The sequence below is a fragment of the Notolepis coatsorum genome (assembly GCF_963971535.1).
Source record: "Notolepis coatsorum genome assembly, chromosome: 5".
Lineage (NCBI taxonomy): Eukaryota > Metazoa > Chordata > Actinopteri > Aulopiformes > Paralepididae > Notolepis > Notolepis coatsorum.
In genome coordinates this window covers 165,106,673-165,128,281 of record NC_140169.1, presented here as the reverse complement: position 1 = coordinate 165,128,281, position 21,609 = coordinate 165,106,673, and positions in this window count along the sequence as shown.

Below are 21,609 nucleotides of genomic sequence, written 5' to 3'. Positions count from 1 at the left end.
TATAGCGGGGTGTCGTCAGCGTAGCAGTGGAACGACACACCGTGCCGGCCGATGATGCGGCCGAGGGGGAGCATGTACAGGGTGAACAGCAGGGGGCCGAGGACGGATCCCTGGGGGACACCGCAGGTGACAGGGTGGTTGGAGGATGTTGCGCCTCCGAGGGAGACACACTCAGTCCGACCAGCCAAGAGGGACTGGAATAAGCCAAGGGCTAGGTCGCGGAGTCCGACATGGGAGTGGAGACAGTCCAGTAGGATGGGATGATCCACCGTGTCGAAGGCTGCCGATAGGTCGAGAAGGACCAGAATGGATGGGGTTCCAGCATCTGCCGCCATCAGTAGGTCGTTGGTTACCCTGACCAGGGCTGTCTCTGTACTGTGCGCGGAGCGGAACCCAGACTGGAACTTCTCGAAGATGATGTTGTCTCTGAGGTGTGCTTGGAGCTGCTTCACTTTGTAGAGGAACGGGAGGTTGGAGATGGGCCGGTAGTAGTGTTAACCCTTTGTAGTGTGATAGTGAAAGTGTTAACCATCTGTAGTGTGGTAGTGAAATGGTTAACCTTCTGTAGTGTGGTAGTGAAGGGGTTAACCTTCTGTAGGTTGGTGGTGAAAGGGTTAACATTCTGTAGTGTGGTAGTGAAAGGTTAACGTAGGGTTATGTATATTAGACTTAGTTATAACAACAACTGGGCTAAGCATAACAAATATCTCAATAACTGAATTACCTCTCTCCGACCATCACTGTATATTTTTTGATACTCAAATAACCCTTACTAAAACAAAAAAAGAAATCATAGTTCAAAAGAGGCTCCTAAACGACAAGGCTGAATCAAAGTTCATTGATCTTATCAGACTACATGAACCGCACAATCATGACAGCTCTCTAAATGAAATGGTAGAAAATCTCAATGATGCACTGTCATCTATATTAAATTCTGTCGCCCCACTAAAAACGAAAAAGAAGAAAACCAGAGCCTCGCCCTGGTTGAACTATAATACGGTCAACAAAGAAAAAAGGAAATGTCGTGCAGCAGAGCGAAAATGGAGAAAAACAAAAACCACCATATGCTGTGATATATACAAAGATGCTTTAACTGCTTATAATAAAACCATCCGCTTAGCAAGGAAATACTACTTCTCTAAAATCATTACAGAAAATGCTGGAAACTCCAGAATCTTTTTTTTCCACTATTAATGTACTACTCAACACTGCCCCTACACCTCCTCAGTCATCAACGGTTAAGTGTGAAGAACTTGCACTATTCTTTAACAACAAAATAACCTTGATCAGGGCCAGCATTACTCATGATGGAAATAAAGCTGATTGCAGCAAACCGTGCAATGTAACCATGAGAAGATTCACATGCATCACATTAGATGTACTCTGCAAAACTGTCTCAGAATGTAACTCCTCCACCTCAGACATTGACCCTATACCTACAGCTTTCTTCAAACGGGTGTTTAATAGTGTTTCAAGCCCTGTGCTAGATATCATAAACACTTCCCTTAGAACTGGTATTTTCCCAGATGCCTTTAAAACAGCAGTTGTAAAGCCATTACTAAAAAAACCTAACTTGGATAGGAATGAATCGTCCAATATCCAACCTACCATTCATTAGTAAAGTACTTGAAAAGATAGTTTCAGTTCAAATAAATTCCTTTCTTGAAGAAAACAACATCTTAGAAGAATTTCAGTCAGGATTCAGAAAATATCATAGCACTGAAACTGCCCTCACCAAAATGATCAGTGACCTCAGGCTAAACTCTGATGAGAATAAGATCTCCATCCTTATCTTGCTAGATCTCAGTGCAGCATTTGATACAATCGATCACGATATTCTAATCGATCGTCTTGAAAACCATGTCGGTTTCTCAGAACATGTGCTAGGCTGGTTTAAAACATACATCAGAGGGAGGAAATTCTATGTTAAACTAGGAGATCACATGTCTGATATATACGACAACAACTATGGAGTTGCACAAGGGAGTTGCTTAGGTCCTTTACTCTTCTCCCTTTACATGTTACCGCTGGGTGATATCATCAGAGAACATAATGTAGATTTCCATAGCTATGCGGATGATACACAACTGTACATATCTGCTGAACCAAATGATACAGCGATTAGCTCCATTACAGACTGCTTACTGGCAATAAATAAATGGATGAGTAAGAACTTCCTGAAACTAAACGAGAACAAAACTGAAATTCTAATTATCGGCCCCAAAACTAAAAAAGAAACATTAACTCTTTCAGTGCCACGCCTGGTTTTCCATTTTACCGCTTGAATGCCACCATCGGCGCCAATGTTAACGTTAATATCGCCTAATCTATGTTTTAAATTATGGCTATGTGTCTAATCTGCCCATCGCATTATCAAAGACTATTTTCCAGTCAGTGCTGTGAAGACAGATTGTTTTTTTATCGCGTCGTTTCCATTTCAGAGCAGTTAGAAAAGCCCCCGTTTTGATATAAAAAAACAGCTCATTCTGGAGCATTCTATGAAAATCGTCTTTTAGTGGAATATTCCACAACGTTGATATTCGTCGGCCTTTTTATGAATCGTTTTCAAATAAACGCTAGATGATCAATATTATACGTGCACGCACGCACATTACGGCCGCGCACTGATAATTGCCCCGTTGATTTCCTCTCGGACTTTTACAGTGAAACCGAAAGAAGACATTTCACAAAACAGCTTATAACTTCATCAAACTAACACAGAGTCCTTACCTGACATCAGATGGTATCCAACTGGTATATTCCAATTCCTGATCACCATTCGAAAAAATCGATAAGTGTATGGATCCAACGCGACACAGTAGATCTCTATGATCCGCGGGGATCTGAGGCTCCAGAATGAACTGTGGTAACCCCGGCTGGATCAGTGAACTGGAAAATGTGGAGTACCGGATTTTTTTCCCCATTCATTTTCATTGAGTCCATTCCAAAATCACTTATGTCATCTGGGAGACGACAGGGGGCGCTTTTTTCCACAGTGATCGTCGGCGCCCCTCGGCTATACTCGGGTAGGCTCGGGTGATGCAATAATTTTTCAGATCGCAAAAAAAAAAAAAAAATAAAAAATCCGAGAAATCTCGTGAGTGGCTAGCAACCACCTATAAAAAAACACGAGAAATCTCATGAGTGGCACTGAAAGAGTTAATAAAGAACCTGGGAGGACTAACCCCTTGGATCAAATCTGAGGTCACTAGTCTCGGGGTTATCATAGATTCAGAACTGAACTTCAATTCTCATATTAGCAAAGTGACGAAAACATCGTTCTTCCATCTCAGAAATATAGCAAAACTACGACCATTTATTAATCAGAACGATGCTGAGAAGCTAATTCATGCATTCATATCTAGCCGGTTAGACTACTGTAATGCACTTTTCACAGGTCTCCCTAAGAAAACCACAGAGAGGCTTCAGCTAATCCAAAACTCTGCAGCCCGACTGTTAACTAGAACCAAAAGGAGAGAGCACATTAGTCCAGTCTTAGCTGCTTTACACTGGCTTCCTGTAACATTTAGAATTGACTTTAAGGTCCTTCTCCTTACATACAAAGCTCTAAATGGACAGGGACCTAGCTACATCGCCAACACTCTAATAAATTACACACCAGCAAGAACACTGCGATAATCAGCTGCTGGACTACTAGAGGCTCCCAGAAACAGTCAAAAGAGGATCGGTAATGCAGCCTTTATCAACTATGCCCCAAAACTGTGGAACAAACTACCCCAAAACATCAGAGAAGCCAACTCGCTAGACATCTTTAAAAGACAGCTTAAAACCTATCTCTTTGCTCAGGCATTTCACTGTGGGGTAATGCAGGCAAATATCTGAAGATAGATATCTGCTACCACCTAGTGGCAAGGGGAAATATTATTATAGAAACATCAGGGATATCCTGACACCAATTGTACTTACCTGCACTATTCTTACCCTGCCTACTTTTATACACTGCCTATCAAATTCATGTGTCGGTTATCACACTTTTTACTTCTTACTGATGACTATTTTTAAACTGAATCATTTTAAACTATTTTTATTATTTGTATTACTGAATCAAACTGTAAACAGAGCTATATTCTTACCCTACCTACTTTCATACACGTCCAATGAAATTCATATGTATGTTAGAGTGATGCTCTGTTGTGAGGAGAAGATGACTTTTGACCTAAATCTAGCAAAGTTGTTTACCATTCCAGTTAGGTACATCGTGCCAAGGTTGATTCTCCTAACTGGGCCATTTTCATCTGCTTGAACAATCTTATCACACTTTTCACTGTAACCTTGCTATTTACATTTTTTATTTTTATGTTCGCTTATGCCTGTATTTTTTACTGTTGTTGTATGTCCGTTCTATTTTATAATTGTTAGACTATTTTTAAACTTAATCATTTTAAACTATTTTATTATTTGTATTACTGAATAGAGAGCCTATTAGGATGTTAGATCCTAATGTGAAACACTGTGATTTACCATACCTTGCTATGCTCGCTCATGCCTGTATTTTTTACTGTTGTGAAGCTTTGAACTGCAACCTCTGTATGAAAAGTGCTATACAAATAAAGTTATTATTATTATTATATAACCAAGTTCTGTGAATGCTAGTGACGCTCAGCATCATAATGCATATATCTCGCTTCAGTGGATATGCACTGAATACATTTCAAAATGTACCTTTACATACCAACATCCGTCTGACCACACCCCCATCTGCTGCCTACATAAGCAGGGGTGGGGCCACACACTCATCTCCTTCCCAACAAATTTCACCACAATGAAAGATCAAGGGCCGCAGTGGCGCCTAGATGCTGAGCGTCACTAGCATTCACAGAACTTGGTTATATACATAACCTTACGTTCTGTTTCATGCTAGCTTCCGCTCAGCATCATAATGCATAGCAGGAGCTGAGTGGGAGCTAGAAGCTCGACAAATGTACCCCACTGAGGCCCCCCACAAACATCAGAACCGGGGAGGACCGAGCCCCCCCGACCCTCCCAAATGGAGGGATACCCTCCCTATTGGAGGACGGGAGGGAGACGGATCCGACCGTGCGAAGAGGAACTCGAGCAACTCAATGCACAGGGTGAGCAGACCGTGGCTTGACCCCACGACTACGCACACGCACAACCCGCATGCCACCAGGGAACGAACGGAAGGAACAAACCTCGTTACTGCCCCCAAAATCACGGGGTCAAGAACAAACTCAACCCCGTGGCAAGGCCGTAGCAGCGGAGCGCGAAAGAAGACCCAGACCCACTGAAGGGACTGGATCCCCCGGAAAAAGGGGGCCCGGAGAGGTCAATGACGCCAGGCATCAAGACCTCACCAGGCGGTCACTTAGTGACACCGCCCCCCACATCGCCAGCGTATTCGGACAGGGCCCCTCCAAGAGCGGGCCCTCCCTCCACTAGTACGCCGCCTGGCACACTGACCCTGCAACACAGGCAGTCAGCATGGCCGAAACTTGAAGCACTCAAAAGGCTAACCATAACAGAAGCAGGCAGCGCACCGGGGAAACCAGGCAACAGGCTGTAGACCCAAGCCTGGAGCACTGCGGGCGAGACAGGCGCCAAAGGGGTCAACTGAAAACAGCACCCCGGCGGAAGGGGCGTATCCTGGCATTGTTGCGCACCATGAGAAGGCTGACACGATGGGCAGACGTCATGAACGTGCAGGGGCACACTCAACCGGGTAACCCGGGAGTTGACTCTGCTCCAACACACCAGGGAATCAACCACCCTCTTGGTACCACATGCGGTGGTTGTTCCTATAACCCCTCAAGAAAAAAGTCCAAAAACACACCTGCGGGTATACACTGGCTATACCGCAGTACAAATGTTTCAGTTTTCAAAAAAGGGTTATTCCAGACCTACGGGGTCTACGAAACATTACTTCGGACCGGGCCCGGCGGCTCGGGAAGCACACAGGGTTACCAGAGGAGGTCCAAAAGACCACCCCAACAGCCCCCTCTTCGCCACGCGTGAGAGAGGAGCGAAAAGAATGGATAACCGGCCCTAAGCTTACTGCACTTGGTATTTCCAGGCGGTCTCCCATCCAAGTACTAACCAGGACCGAACCTGCTTAGCTCCCGAGATTGGATGAGATCGGGCGTGTTCAGGTTGGTATGGCCGTAAGCCATTACGATAGTGCAGAGTACAACATGTACCTGTTAAGAGCTACAGGTAGTCTCTATATATCTCAATCACCTACTCGAGATATAAACCCGTGGCCGCTCGATATCCCCCGGCGAGGTGCTAAACTCGCCAAGTTCTCGAGTCAATTACTATTTCTGTCTAGATTACTTCAAGTCACTGGTCTAGTTATATCCAGTTGATATGAAATGTAATCATGAAGAGTTGTTAATCTCTTCTTGTTTGTAATAAACCGAATGTATTGTCTAGGAGAACTCTTATATGCCTATAATAAACATATTATATTATTATTATTACCATCATCATTATCATCATTTTACGAAATATAAAATATATATTTTAGCTGAAAAGCATTAACCAGTCAATTGATTCAATCTGTATTAGGTTTACAGTACATTCATAGTCACCCTCCTTAGGAAATCAGGGCGTCGGCTGGCATCGGGGCACATTGCTGGCCGGAATCAGTCCACGAAGTCAATGGATAATTATAGAAAGTCATCTTTATTTCAAATTACAAAAAAGGACTGTATAAAAATGTCCATTAGTTAAAAGATTATATAAAACAAAACATCACATCTCTTAAGATCGCAAAGGCCTAACACGGCTTGTGCCTGGTGTCTGCAAGCAAAATCTGAAAATCTTCAAAATCTGTAGGAATTCTGCCGAGATCCAGTGAGTTAGCCCTTATAAAGGCTCTCAAGATCTCTTCGCCATTGGTTCAAATACAGTGATGCAATTTTCCACCCTCCAATCAACGCACAATACGTAGGGACTAGCTCTCCTCCCCTCCTACTCCACTGGGCCGTAACTTGAAAAGTAATTGTAACGTTTTTGCTGGAACAGAGTACGATATGGTGCAACCTCCCTTTGTCTCTGCTGTGGAAAGCACCCTGCTCGGAGATGTCTCCAAGGCCATCACCTCCCGGCATTACAAAGGGGCCCCCTTCGTTCTCACTCACCCCAACTCAAAGGGATGCAGATGAGGGAGACTGCGTGTGCTATATAGTACATGGTCCTTTTTAGCATGATTAGCCTAACACATACATATACAGATATATACAGGTGCACATACATGTATAATACAGTACATATATATATAGTATACAGTGTACACATATATATGCACATACTTGTACCTATCATTGTCTACTCTACGCAGGGTGTGCCAACCTGCTGTTTTCCATTGTGCAGAGCAGCTGCAGACGCTGTCTCTATGGCCGCATTCCTGGGAGTGACTCCTTTACTGCATGTTGGGCAGAGGAGAATGGCCTGTGTACACTTGTGAATACAAAGTGAAGTGAATACACTTCCTGCATTATAATATCATATACATAGCTCCAATCATATGTAAGAACAGGATGTCAAAATGACCAGTGTCATTCTTCTCAATTCCTTTCTGACTGGCCTGGGCATTACCAACCAGAATGCATATCACATCTAGACACCTATAGTAACATATGCCTAGATTTAAAACAAATATATACAATAAACATATGCTTAAACCTTTTACATCCCACAATTGACAGAGAGAACAGGATGTCATTATTAACTAGTGTCACTAGTTGGCTGTGACACTTTACAACTATATACAACATACAATATATATTGTATGTTGTATTGTATATATTGTATATATATATATATATATATATATATACAATATACCTGTACCAATCATTGGTTACATGTTTTACTCTATGTAGGACAGGCAAGGGTTAACATGTGTGCCGGCCTGCTGTTTGCTCGGGCCTGCTCTTAGCTCAAGGCCACAGATAGAGAGAGCACATCCCCCCCCCCTCTAACAGAGACTGCACTTTAACTGTAACATAGTTTTAAAGTGTATAAAGAGTATACAGGTCATATACATAGCTCCAATCATATAGAGAGAACAGGATGTCATTATTAACTAGTGTCACTAGTTGGCTGTGACACTTTACACCCCCTCTGTCATCCTGGTTGGTCATTTTCCATTGTCTTAATAGCATCTGTACTGGGGGACGAGATGGCGATTGCGGGGTCACGTGGTTGTGACTCTCCACACCCCCTCTGTCATCTTGGTTCCCTGTTACCCTGGTAGCCGGCGGGAAGACTTGCCTCTGTTGTTCCCTGGCTGGACGGCCCGACAGGATAGGGGTCACGTTGTTGCTTGGTATCCGGCGGGAAGACTTGCATCGGTTGTTCCCTTGGTCATCTTGGGGTCACCCCCTCTGACCTCTTGGATCTCTCCCATAGTTTGAGGTAGGTTGAATTGTCACTTCTCGGGCGACCCCACGGGTCCCAGAGAATTGTAGCAGCAGTCCTCTATTGAAGTGTGGTTGGCCTGGTCGTGTGACCCTGTCCCTAGGCCTCGCAGGACATCACAGATACGGTCCACAGAGGACTCATTTCTTTTCTCTCTTTCAGGTCCATTCAGGGCTCTCGTCGCCCTGTAACCTGGGTCCAGGCCGATGTCTCTCTGTCCGGTCTAGGAGGTCTAGGAGGTCTAGGAGGTCTAGGAGGTCTTGGAGGTCTAGGAGGTCTAGGAGGTCTAGGAGGTCTAGGAGGTCTGGGAGGTCTAGGTGAGGACCTTGAGGATGCTCTGGAGCTTGACCTATCTCGGTCTTCCTCCATTTCCGAGTTCTGACCTGGGTCAGTATATTCCTTCTTGCCATTCGCTGCGTCGTCCACTGACTCCGAGGGACCCCCCCCCACGTCTAAGAATGCTCCTGGCCCGAAATAGGGCAGGTTCTGATCCTACCGGTCCGAACTGTACTGTCGGTCTCCTTGGTGTATCCTAAGGAGGGAGGTCGGTTCATTCCAGGATCGCAACATATTCACTTTGATCCTCTGATCCTTCATAGAGCGTACAGCTCTCTCTGCCACCCCGTTCGTATTGGGCTGGTGGGGTACAGAGTATTGGGCTATTACACCCGCTGTCCACTTCCTTCTTGCACAGGGGGTCAACCCTGTGTTGTGCTTGTCTCGGTCCAGACTGGGTAGTTAGTTACTGTTATGTCTGGTATTAGCTCCGGCTAGTTAGCCTCTTGTAGACTCAGCTCCTGCTGATGACACCAGCCTGTATGATTACGCTGGTTCCACTTCCGTCACAGTAGCAGGACTCATGCAGGACTTATTCTGACTTTAAGTAAACATTAGGTTACTTCTAGTTCAGGTGACCTGCTACCTGTACATTACGTTACCCTTTGGTCGTGAGTAAACGCTACTGTAATCACAAAAATAGAGCTTTCTATTGAAGTGTGATATTCCCGAGTAGAGCTTTCTACTCGAGTATGACTTTAAGCCTTTTATTTTAGGTTTCTAGTCGCGTGTAGAGCTTTCTACTGTAGAGCTTTCTACTTAGGTTTCGACTGTAAGTAAACATTACGTTACCCTTTAGTCGTGAGTAAACGCTACTTCAAGCTGTTACTTATCAACCCTCTCTTGTTCCTGATAGATTTTTTTACCAATTCACTTTTAGGCTGTCTGCTGCGCTCTGCAGACCATCTACGTCACCATTGTTCCAGATCTCGAACATTAGGAAGAGTCTTGGTTGGAGAAGTTCTGCCGATAAGATCAATCTTGAGTAAGGTTGACTCAAATCTGTAACTAATTTTACTCCAGAGGCACCTGACAGCAGTTATTTCAGTTCATATTCTTTCGGCTGTTAATACCTATTCAATTAGTATACAGCCCAACTCGCTTGAACTCATGTTCTAAGCCCCAGAACCTCCGATCCATTTCGACAGACCCATAAACCAGTGACTTGGCTGCCCAAGCACCACAGCGTCCTGTATGCTAAGGCTTCCAAGTCCCCACAAATCTGATAGGCCCGTCGGATACAGAGACCCTGATGCTCGCTCTGTCCCCCCGCGTCAAGGTGCTAAGCTTGATGAGAGTTTGCAGAGTCTCAATTTTTATCCATAGGCGCCGGTGAGTGTACATCTCATGCAGCTGATATGGTTGGTAGGGTGCTAACCTACCAAATAGTTACTGTCAGGAAATCCCTTCTGAATGAAATAGATTACAAATTCACTTTACTTTACTCTGGGTTTAGAGCAAGGACGGACATCTTTACATATTATACTTAAAATATATACAAAATGCATGTAGTATTCTATGTCATGTTTCTTCCTAAATGACAATAACACTATATATTATTCCTCTTGACAGATGAGCTGTATGTCAAGTGCAGTTTGCACTTGCTTGAGTGTCATGTGTCAGGGCCCCAGAAGGTAAGGATACTATTGATTCTCCTTCCGGGCTTTGGATCCCTCCCTTTTTGTCCTCATCTCTGCTTGCTGCTCTGGGGTTAGTGCCCCCCAATCGTCTGCAGAGAGGTATTCGATGCCGGAAGGATCCTTTTTCCTTGTTCTAGCCTTAGCTGGTGGCTGTTGCTGGGCTTTGGGAGGCCGAAGTTGAGCCTTCTCATCTCTGCTTGCTGCTCTGGGGTTAGTTTCTCCACCATGTTTTCCCCTGGATCTTGACCGGGGATTCTTACTTCTCTTTCCATCATTTGGGCCATTGAAGCCCCTTCGGGGAGCTAGCGTCTCCTGTGCTTGCATCTCCTGAGCGAGCATCTGCTGCGCCAGCTTCTCATGAGCTAGTATCTGCTGCGCCAGCATCTGTTGTGCTAGCTTCTCTTGAGCTAGCGTCTGATGCGCTAGCATATGTTGTGCTAGCTTCTCTTGAGCTAGCGTCTGATGTGCTAGCATCTGTTGTGCTAGCTTCTCTTGAGCTAGCGTCTGATGCGCTAGCATCTGTTGTGCTAGCTTCTCTTGAGCTAGCGTTGGTTGCGCCAGCTCCTCCTGAGCTAGCATCTCCTGGGCTAGCTTCTCTTGTGCTAGCTTCTCCTGAGCTAGCATTGGTTGCGCCAGCTCCTCCTGAGCTAGCATCTCCTGGGCTAGCTTCTCTTGTGCTAGCTTCTCCTGAGCTAGCGTTGGTTGTGCCATCTCCTCCTGAGCTAGCATCTCCTGGGCTAGCTTCTCTTGTGCTAGCTTCTCCTGAGCTAGCGTTGGTTGCGCCAGCTCCTCCTGAGCTAGCATCTCTTGTGCTAGCCTCTCCTGAGCTAGCGTTGGTTGCGCCGGCTCCTCCTGAGCTAGCACCTCCTGGGCTAGCTTCTCTTGTGCTAGCTTCTCCTGAGCTAGCTTCTCTTGTGCTAGCTTCTCCTGAGCTAGCGTTGGTTGCGCCAGCTCCTCCTGAGCTAGCATCTCCTGGGCTAGCTTCTCTTGTGCTAGCTTCTCCTGAGCTAGCTTCTCTTGTGCTAGCTTCTCCTGAGCTAGCGTTGGTTGCGCCAGCTCCTCCTGAGCTAGCATCTCCTGGGCTAGCTTCTCTTGTGCTAGCTTCTCCTGAGCTAGCATCTCCTGTGCTAGCTTCTCTTGTGCTAGCTTCTCCTGAGCTAGCATCTGCTGTGCTAGCTTCTCTTGTGCTAGCTTCTCCTGAGCTAGCATCTGCTGTTCACTTCAGCTATGTAGCCTGATGTTAGCTCGGGCTCCGGCTAGGTAGCCTTCAGATAGCACTCGATTCCCTTTTGGCTAGTTAGCCTGCGTTCCTGTAGACTAGGGCTATGTAGCCTTGTGTAGCCTCGGGCTAGGTAGCTTCACCAAGTTAGCACCAGCTCGGTAGCCGATGGTGAGCTAGTTAGCTATCGTCTGGCTAGGGCCAGTTCACTTCCTGTTAGCTCTTGGCTAGTTAGCCATCAATTCGCTCCTGACTTTGTTAGCCTGTGGTGAGCTAGTTAGCTCTTGGCTAGTTAGCCATCAATTAGCTCTTGGCTAGTTAGCCATCAATTCGCTCCTGGCTTTGTTAGCCTGTGGTGAGCTAGTTAGCTCTTGTCTGGCTAGGGCCAGCTCATTAGCTTGTGGCTAGTTAGCCTGCATTCCAAGTGGGCTCCGTTTTGGTTGCCTCATGTAGCCTCGGGCTAGGTAGCCATCCAGTTAGCATTCAGTTCGCTTGTGGCTAGTTAGCCTGTGTTCCAGTGAGCGCCGTTTTGGCAGCTTCACGTAGCCTCGGGCTATGTAGCCATCCAGTTAGCATTCAGTTCGCTTGTGGCTAGTTAGCCTGTGTTCCAGTGAGCGCCGTTTTGGCAGCTTCGCGTAGCCTCGGGCTAGGTAGCCATCAAGTTAGCATTCAGTTCGCTTGTGGCTAGTTAGCCTGTGTTCCAGTGAGCGCCGTTTTGGCAGCTTCACGTAGCCTTGGGCTAGGTAGCCATCCAGTTAGCATTCAGTTCGCTTGTGGCTAGTTAGCCTGTGTTCCAGTGAGCGCCGTTTTGGCAGCTTCACGTAGCCTCGGGCTAGGTAGCCATCCAGTTAGCATTCAGTTCACTCCTGGCTTGTCAGCCCGTTTTCCAGTGAGCGCCGTTTTGGCAGCTTCACGTAGCCTTCAATTAGCACCAGCTTATTAGCGGGCTGCCAGCCTGTATGGCTGCGCTGATGTCTCTCTAAACTGCCAGACATTTTAGAGAGAGGTTTTTCTTTACTTTCTTTTTCTTTAATCCAATTTTGCGGCCTCAACCGCTCCACCAGCAATGCCCCCACTATCGCTGCTGTCGGGACAAAACCTCATAACTCCAAAAACCCAACTTTTCAGCAGATGAAAAAAACTAACACAGATTTGAGGGTGAATAGAGTTAGGAGGTTTAGACAGATGATCGGTTTAATGCTTTCCCATTGTTTAAACTTTGTAAAACCCACACACACATATGGAGGATGATCTACGGAGTTGATTTATATAATAAAAAAAAAATTCAAAAAATGGAGTTATGAGGTTTTGTCCCGACAGCAGCGCTATGCAGATGCCTTTAATTTGCCACTGCTCTCCACCGAGGGCCATACAGATCAATATCCTTTGACTGGTGTATTCTAAAGCTCGGTTCTCCGTTTTTTCAATATTTCTAGTTTATTTTATTTTGGCTGTTATCTTACCGATCTCAGCCCTAACCCAAAGGACACCATGTTAAGAGGTACAGGTAGTCTCTATATATGTCAATCACCTACTCGAGATATAAACCCGTGGCTGCTCGATATCCCCCGGCGAGGTGCTAAACTCGCCAAGTTCTCGAGTCAATTACTATTTCTGTCTAGATTACTTCAAGTCACTGGTCTAGTTATATCCAGTTGATATGAAATGTAATCATGAAGAGTTGTTAATCTCTTCTTGTTTGTAATAAACCGAATGTATTGTCTAGGAGAACTCTTATATGCCTATAATAAACATATTATATTATTATTATTACCATCATCATTATCATCATTTTACGAAAGGGCTTGTTTGATTTGATTTGATTTGATATTTTTTATTTTCGTGTCTTACATACAGATGTATGCCCAGCCCATATGGGCTTACAAGACACATAACAATAAGTATATAATAATATACTTTACCAATTACTTAACAAATGACATAGACCAAGATGGCCATAAAAAAAGAAAAATACAAGAAAATACAATAAAACGTAATATAACACAAGCTGTACCCAATGTAAATAAACAGAAAAACAGAAAAACAAGGTGAATTCAAATACAATTATATAGGATACAGTGTGTTTTGTCTCAGGTGCCATGCCTTCTCCAAAAATCCTGCAAAACCGAAGATGTCCTCCACAAAAAAACAACTCAACATACAGCTCTCAGACTGCCAAAACAAATCTGGGTTTGCAATTTGAATTTTTTCAAATAAAGCCCTCCTCAAAGTGGTGTACAAAGGGCAATAAAAAACAAAATGATATTCATCCTCCACCACTCCCAGATCACACAGAACACACAACCGCTCCTCCTCAGGTTTACCCTGGAATCTACCCACTTCCACAGCCAATGGCAGGGTGCCAGACCTCAACTGGGCACACAGAGACCTCCGTCTTCTCTTTAAGTTTAACATTACATAAGGTTCAGTAAAATACTCAATTTTTAATTGCAATATATTTTCTAAGTTTAGGTTTTTTCAAAATCTCCACCTTCCACTTATCCTGATGGATTGTTGATAATTTTGTTTTAATTATGTGAACCTTACACTGCAAATTCATAAAAATCATACTCAAGTCAGTAGAAGAAAAAATCATAGACATCTCTCTTGACCAGGGATGACCGTGTGCTCTGTCCCAATTAAAAATCTTTTTAGTCACCCTGCCATTTGGCAGCTGGACCAGGCGGTTCCATAACCTCACCATTTCACCCTTTTGCTTGACCAAGCAAGAATCCCACCCCATGTCCCCTTCTATAGCCCCTTTTGGTGTGTATTTATGGACTCCTAAAAAGTATCTTATGGCCCGGTTCTGGATCGCATTACATTCAGGAGCATCATCAAAACCCCATACTCCAGCAGCATAAAACAAAACAGAACCCACCATTGAATCAAATAATTGTGTATATGTTGAAAACCCAAGGTCAGTGCACACTTTCATTTTACTCAACACGCCCCCTAGCGCCCTTCCTGCTGACTCAGACATTATTTTCCTTCCTTCTATGAAGCACATGTACTCATTAAAGGTAAAACCAAGATATTTATAAGAATGTGTGTAAATCAGAGGCGTTGGTCCAAATTGAAACTTATGACTACTCTGCTGTTCGTGTTTTTTCCTAAAGTGCATAATCTGTGTTTTTTTCACTGTTAATCGCAAGTCTCCATTTCATGCACCATGCTCATTTGAAAGCTCGGTTGTATTACTACTTTGTTAATAAGTATTACCACTGTACTAACACGTAATCATTGCTTGCACGCCCCAGCACCTCCTGTCCTCCTCCTCCGCCAGCGGGATCGACCATCCAAATCCTGCAGTGATTTAGACGGATCGATTTCCCACATAACTCGACAGAGTTCGTCGGACACAGAGATACCGGAACCCGCAAACAACACACATTTCCATGTATAGTATTTATACAGTACATAGCATATATATATATATATATATATATATATAATATATATTTTAGCTGAAAAGCATTAACCAGTCAATTGATTCAATCTGTATTAGGTTTACAGTACATTCATAGTCACCCTCCTTAGGAAATCAGGGCGTCGGCTGGCATCGGGGCACATTGCTGGCCGGAATCAGTCCACGAAGTCAATGGATAATTATAGAAAGTCATCTTTATTTCAAATTACAAAAAAGGACTGTATAAAAATTTCCATTAGTTAAAAGATTATATAAAACAAAACATCACATCTCTTAAGATCGCAAAGGCCTAACACGGCTTGTGCCTGGTGTCTGCAAGCAAAATCTGAAAATCTTCAAAATCTGTAGGAATTCTGCCGAGATCCAGTGAGTTAGCCCTTATAAAGGCTCTCAAGATCTCTTCGCCATTGGTTCAAATACAGTGATGCAATTTTCCACCCTCCAATCAACGCACAATACGTAGGGACTAGCTCTCCTCCCCTCCTACTCCACTGGGCCGTAACTTGAAAAGTAATTGTAACATTTTTGCTGGAACAGAGTACGATATGGTGCAACCTCCCTTTGTCTCTGCTGTGGAAAGCACCCTGCTCGGAGATGTCTCCAAGGCCATCACCTCCCGGCATTACGAAGGGGCCCCCTTCGTTCTCACTCACCCCAACTCAAGGGGATGCAGACGAGGGAGACTGCGTGTGCTATATAGTACATGGTCCTTTTTAGCATGATTAGCCTAACACATACATATACAGATATATACAGGTACACATACATGTATAATACAGTACATATATATATAGTATACAGTGTACACATATATATGCACATACTTGTACCTATCATTGTCTACTCTACGCAGGGTGTGCCAACCTGCTGTTTTCCATTGTGCAGAGCAGCTGCAGATGCTGTCTCTATGGCCGCATTCCTGGGAGTGACTCCTTTACTGCATGTTGGGCAGAGGAGAATGGCCTGTGTACACTTGTGAATACAAAGTGAAGTGAATACACTTCCTGCATTATAATATCATATACATAGCTCCAATCATATGTAAGAACAGGATGTCAAAATGACCAGTGTCACTAGTTGACTTGTGGCACTTAACATGTGTTTACACATAACGTGTTTCTTCTCAATTCCTTTCTGACTGGCCTGGGCATTACCAGCCAGAATGCATATCACATCTAGACACCTATAGTAACATATGCCTAGATTTAAAACAAATATATACAATAAACATATGCTTAAACCTTTTACATCCCACAATTGACAGAGAGAACATGATGTCATTATTAACTAGTGTCACTAGTTGGCTGTGACACTTTACAACTATATACAACATACAATATACAGTATTGTATATATTGTATATATATATATATATATATATATATATATATATATATACAATATACCTGTACCAATCATTGGTTACATGTTTTACTCTATGTAGGACATGCAAGGGTTAACATGTGTGCCAGCCTGCTGTTTGCTCGGGCCTGCTCTTAGCTCAAGGCCACAGATAGAGAGAGCACATTCCCCCCCCCCTCTAACAGAGACTGCACTTTAACTGTAACATAGTTTTAAAGTGTATAAAGAGTATACAGGTCATATACATAGCTCCAATCATATAGAGAGAACAGGATGTCATTATTAACTAGTGTCACTAGTTGGCTGTGACACTTTACAGTACCCAACAAAGGGTCTCCATAACGCCTAACCCTGTGACACCCGGGCCGACCCAGCATTTTTCCCCCCGAAAAAAGCACAAGTCCCTCAGGGTACCAGACCAGCAGATCTGCATCCCCGGCGGACAACGGGTTAACTGGCCTGGACCAGCGCGACCAGAACCAGTCCCGTGCCCTAACCACGCCGACATGCCCACTCCAGAAGAGGGGGTAGGTATGCGTGTCGATCTAAAACATGAAAAGAGGGCGCCACCCAGACGGTCCCATTTGTACCGCGCTCAGTGGCCCACCCCAAGGGCGTGAGACCCCTCTACCTATGTTCTGATCTATTCCGTTAACATCCCCCAGATATGAACGAGAATTCATCGAGACAACCTAGTAAACTGACGCTCGGAAGAGACAAAACTCCATCCCAGTTGCGCTATAAAAACGCTGTTTTAATAACGAGCAACCAAGGTGCACTTAGCCCCCTGCGTGATTCTTAACAGAAATACCCCGAGCCAGCACTATGTACGCGTCGAGACCCAAACACATCAATGGATAGTCTAGCAAGACACCAGACATTGTTCCTCCAAGTCGCCTGGGAGAACGACACGGAGCCGTCGTGCTTCATGTTCCTTCCTCTTTTTATTTAAAAAAGAAAGAAACACAGACTGACATGAATCCCACGTGACGCAGCTGAGGGTATTTTTTTTTAATCATTTTTACATCCCGCCACCCTCGCCACAGGGAGGAGACGGAAATCCCCAGAGAGACTTCCCACGCGAGCTGTATAGATTGAAAAGAAATATTGCAACATTGAGCTATGTAACACTTGGGTTAGGGCTCTCCGAGGAGGAGGCACTGAACCAATACACACTCAATAATCAAATTGAATCGAATACACACACAATAGAGCAGAACTCCTTTTTGAAGTTCTACTCACCTTGACAATCTGAGGAGGAGGCTCTGAAACTCTGAGGAGGCTCCCTCACAGGGAAGGAGAGTCCGAACTCACAGAAGGCACTTCTCCCCAAGGAGGAGCTTCGTGAGGAGGACCTCTGACAACTCCCTGAAACAGATCCATAACATGGACCTGAACAACCCACGGAAGTCTTACCAATAGAGACGCGCTCAGTGACATACTCTATGGTGGGGGAATTTCCGCGGTGCACACGCCCAATCTTTCAGGGCGTGGGACCAGGAAACTCCCCCCCCCCTTACCCTGTAACGTGCCGAACAGCAACGTGACAGGAACCCTGAAAGACAGGTGGTTTTAACCCCTGACCAATCAGAAAAGGGGAGGAAAGGTTTACCAGTTCACCCCTTTATGACCCCTCACCCCTGATATACGATGTAATGACAAAGTAGAGCCATGACACCAGTCATAGCATGCTACATGAAGCATTTAACAGCTTCACATAGCTCATGTGCTAACCTGCTATCTGATTTTTACTAAGGAAAAGACACAGAACAGAGAGGGCCTCTTTAAGAGCCCCGGTACCAGACTTACATATGTGCTTCTGTGGGCCAAACCTAATCCAGTTGTAGATCTCAACGACACACACAACCCTTCATCACAACAAAAAATGGCAAAAGTACACTCTTACTACAGAGGAACGCCGTTTTTCATAACAAGAGAGACATGAGTCCTTGATTACGTATTGGCCACAGGCCTTGCTAAACACACATGATAGTGACCAAACAACCTTTTCCCTAGGAAAATAATCGTTTCTCAAGCAGACGCACAACCCCAGCAGCTTAAGCTGAGGGTTACATCGTATCCCCACAAACACAGTGACACAATATATTGTAAACAACATGTCTGAGAGCCCCAGGGAAACCGGAGGGGTCACCCCTCCTACCTTACCCTTGATACGACCAAGTTGAACAGGTAACCCTATTAATATGTGAACACACTGTTCATTGTCATCACAGGCTGAGAAAAGAATTCATTCCTCAATCACATGTCACTAAGCATAGCTTCACAGGTTAATTAACCCCCTTAGTTGTGAGTTCACCCACGTTACAAACGTTACATGAACACACATGTTCTCATCACAACTAACCAGATAATTTTTACACATGTAAACAACAACGCCGATTTCTATGGAGAGAGAAGCTATACCAGTGACAAGACAATTCACACACAACACGCGTCGTATCCTCAATGTATTGCAGCAACACACGTTTTGGAAAACATCGTTATTACAAAACATTTAGAAGGGAAGGAAAGAAGAAGTGTTTAAAGTCCGGTCGGGACTCCTACCCTGAGTGCAGGCCGAAAGGACTGCAATCTGGTTAACGGGACACCGAAGTCGAACACGGCATCTCCTGCGTTGGCGATGAGGGTAACGTCGCTGCGCCACCCAGCCGCTACGTTTCTCCATGTTGACGCAGTCCTCGCTGGCAGGGCTCCCGGTGTAGGTTCGACTAACATCCTCTGTCAAAGATGACGTCGTAGTCAGAGTGTTTAAGGCATGTTATAGTCATAGCAACGTTCAACAGTGTAGCATTAAGCTAAGAGCCGCTCTCGACTGATAGAAACAAGCTAACGTTTCCTAGCCTAGTGACACAACGGGCTAGCGCCGCAGCTAACAGCTGACTGGCTAACAGATAGGCCACAACTAGCATGCAAGCTAAGCAGCTATCACCTGAACTGTAGACAACGACATAACAAGCCACACTTCAGACAGGCCGCCGTCTGAAACCCTCCTCATCCTTAAGAGAGAAGAGAAAAAGAAATGTCAAACACAGTTTTCAACTGTGATTTTACCAGACATACGGCGGAGCCGGCACAATTCCCATCTGGGCTGCAGCCGACTTGAACATGGATCTTCCGATAACGAAAATCCATGCCCACATTTCCTCGTTTAGGGTGTACTTCCACTCAAGTGAAAGATGGGGCCTGCACGGGACAGAGAAGCATCCGCTTGTCCAGAGAATCCCGGGTTCTAACCAGGTCTCTGTCGCGGCCTACTAGTTGACCATCATGGGCTTCAGACCAAGATCCTCCGACGTCGCCTAAGAGGCCGAACAGAGGACCCCAATCTGGGGCCGGCTTTCGTAAAAATTGTCAGCTAGCCCCCATAGCACTAACAGACAACTGGCGCTCGCAAGCAAAACATTACTCACCCAGGCTCGAAAACAACCAGTCTCTCACAACAGACGGTGCCTTCCACAGTCCAGCTGTATAACCGGAGGTTCAATTACCTATCCAGCCGCAGCAAGGAGGACTTCCGGTGGGGAGTATATCAGCGACGCAAGCCCCTAATACGCAAAAGATGGTGGAGGTTTAGAATGATCATCATCTTCCAGACACTCCAGTGACGAAGACAATATCGCCGTATTTTCTCGAAAATAGTGAGAGAGAAAATAAAGATATAATGTCAACGTATCTCCTTGTTCTTCTGTTTTCCTTTCTCCAGCTAATACTTTCTTCCTCGCCAAGTGATTGGTATACAGGCACTATATTGTGGATGAAATTTGAGAAGGAGATGAGTGTGTGGCCCCACCCCTGCTTATGTAGGCAGCAGATGGGGGTGTGGTCAGACGGATGTTGGTATGTAAAGGTACATTTTGAAATGTATTCAGTGCATATTCACTGAAGCAAGATATATGCATTATGATGCTGAGCGGAAGCTAGCATGAAACAGAACCTTCTGTAGTGTGGTCATGAAAGTGTTAACCTTCTGTAGTGTGGTAGTGAAAGGTTAACCCTCTGTAGTGTGGTAGTGAAAGGGTTAACCTTCTGTAGTGTGGTAGTGAAGGGGTTTCTGTAGTGTGGTAGTGAGAGGATTAGCCCTTTGTAGTGTGGTAGTGAAAGGGTTAACTCTTTGTAGTGTGGTAGTGAAATGGTTAACCTTCTGTAGTGTGGTAGTGAAGGGGTTAACCTTCTGTAGTGTGGTAGTGTAATGGTTAACCTTCTGTAGTGTGGTAGTGAAGGGGTTAACCTTCTGTAGGTTGGTGGTGAAAGGTTAACCTTCTGTAGTGTGGTAGTGAAAGTGTTAACCTTCTGTAGTGTGGTAGTGAAAGTGTTAACTTTCTGTGGTGTGGTAGTGAGAGGGTTAACCCTTTGTAGTGTGGTAGTGAAAGGGTTAACTCTTTGTAGTGTGGTAGTGAAAGGGTTAACCATTTGTAGTGTGATAGTGAAAGTGTTAACCATCTGTAGTGTGGTAGTGAAATGGTTAACCTTCTGTAGTCTGGTAGTGAAGGGGTTAACCTTCTGTAGTGTGGTGGTGAAAGGGTTAACCTGCTGTATTGTGGTAGTGAAGGGGTTAACCTTCTGTAGTGTGGTAGTGAAAGGGTTAACCTTCTGTAGTGTGGTAGTGAACGGGTTAACCTTTTGTAGTGTGGTGGTGAAAACCACACACACACACACACACATACACACACACACACACACACACACACACACACACACTCTGTATCATTCCAGACAGGAACTGCTTTTTCACATATCACTTAGTGTGATACAGAACAGGCATATACAACCATGAGGAGACACCTATTTTTTATTTATTTTTTTTATACATGTGCATCATTTTATTTTTTTGTAGATTTTGCCTAAATTCATTGTGGTCGCGCTCTCTGCCAAATATCATATGAGGCACCTTGTATTACTATTGTAATCCAAAAGTGATATATAGGGTTGTTCATTGTACAATACAATTGATACAGTTGATGTTTCTTGTTGATTATTATTCTCTATGTGTTTTTAATAAAATTGTGTGATATTCTATTCCAGTTGTCTTTGGTCTTTGTTTTCTCCCACATTGAGTTTCTCCACCACTCTCTCAACAAAATTACGCATAGCTGGGAATCCATTCCTTGTGCCGTCAGAACCATCTAGAAGGAATACTACATCCTTTCTGGCAGTGTCATGATCAACTATAACGGTGGTTGGTACAGTACTGTAAATAC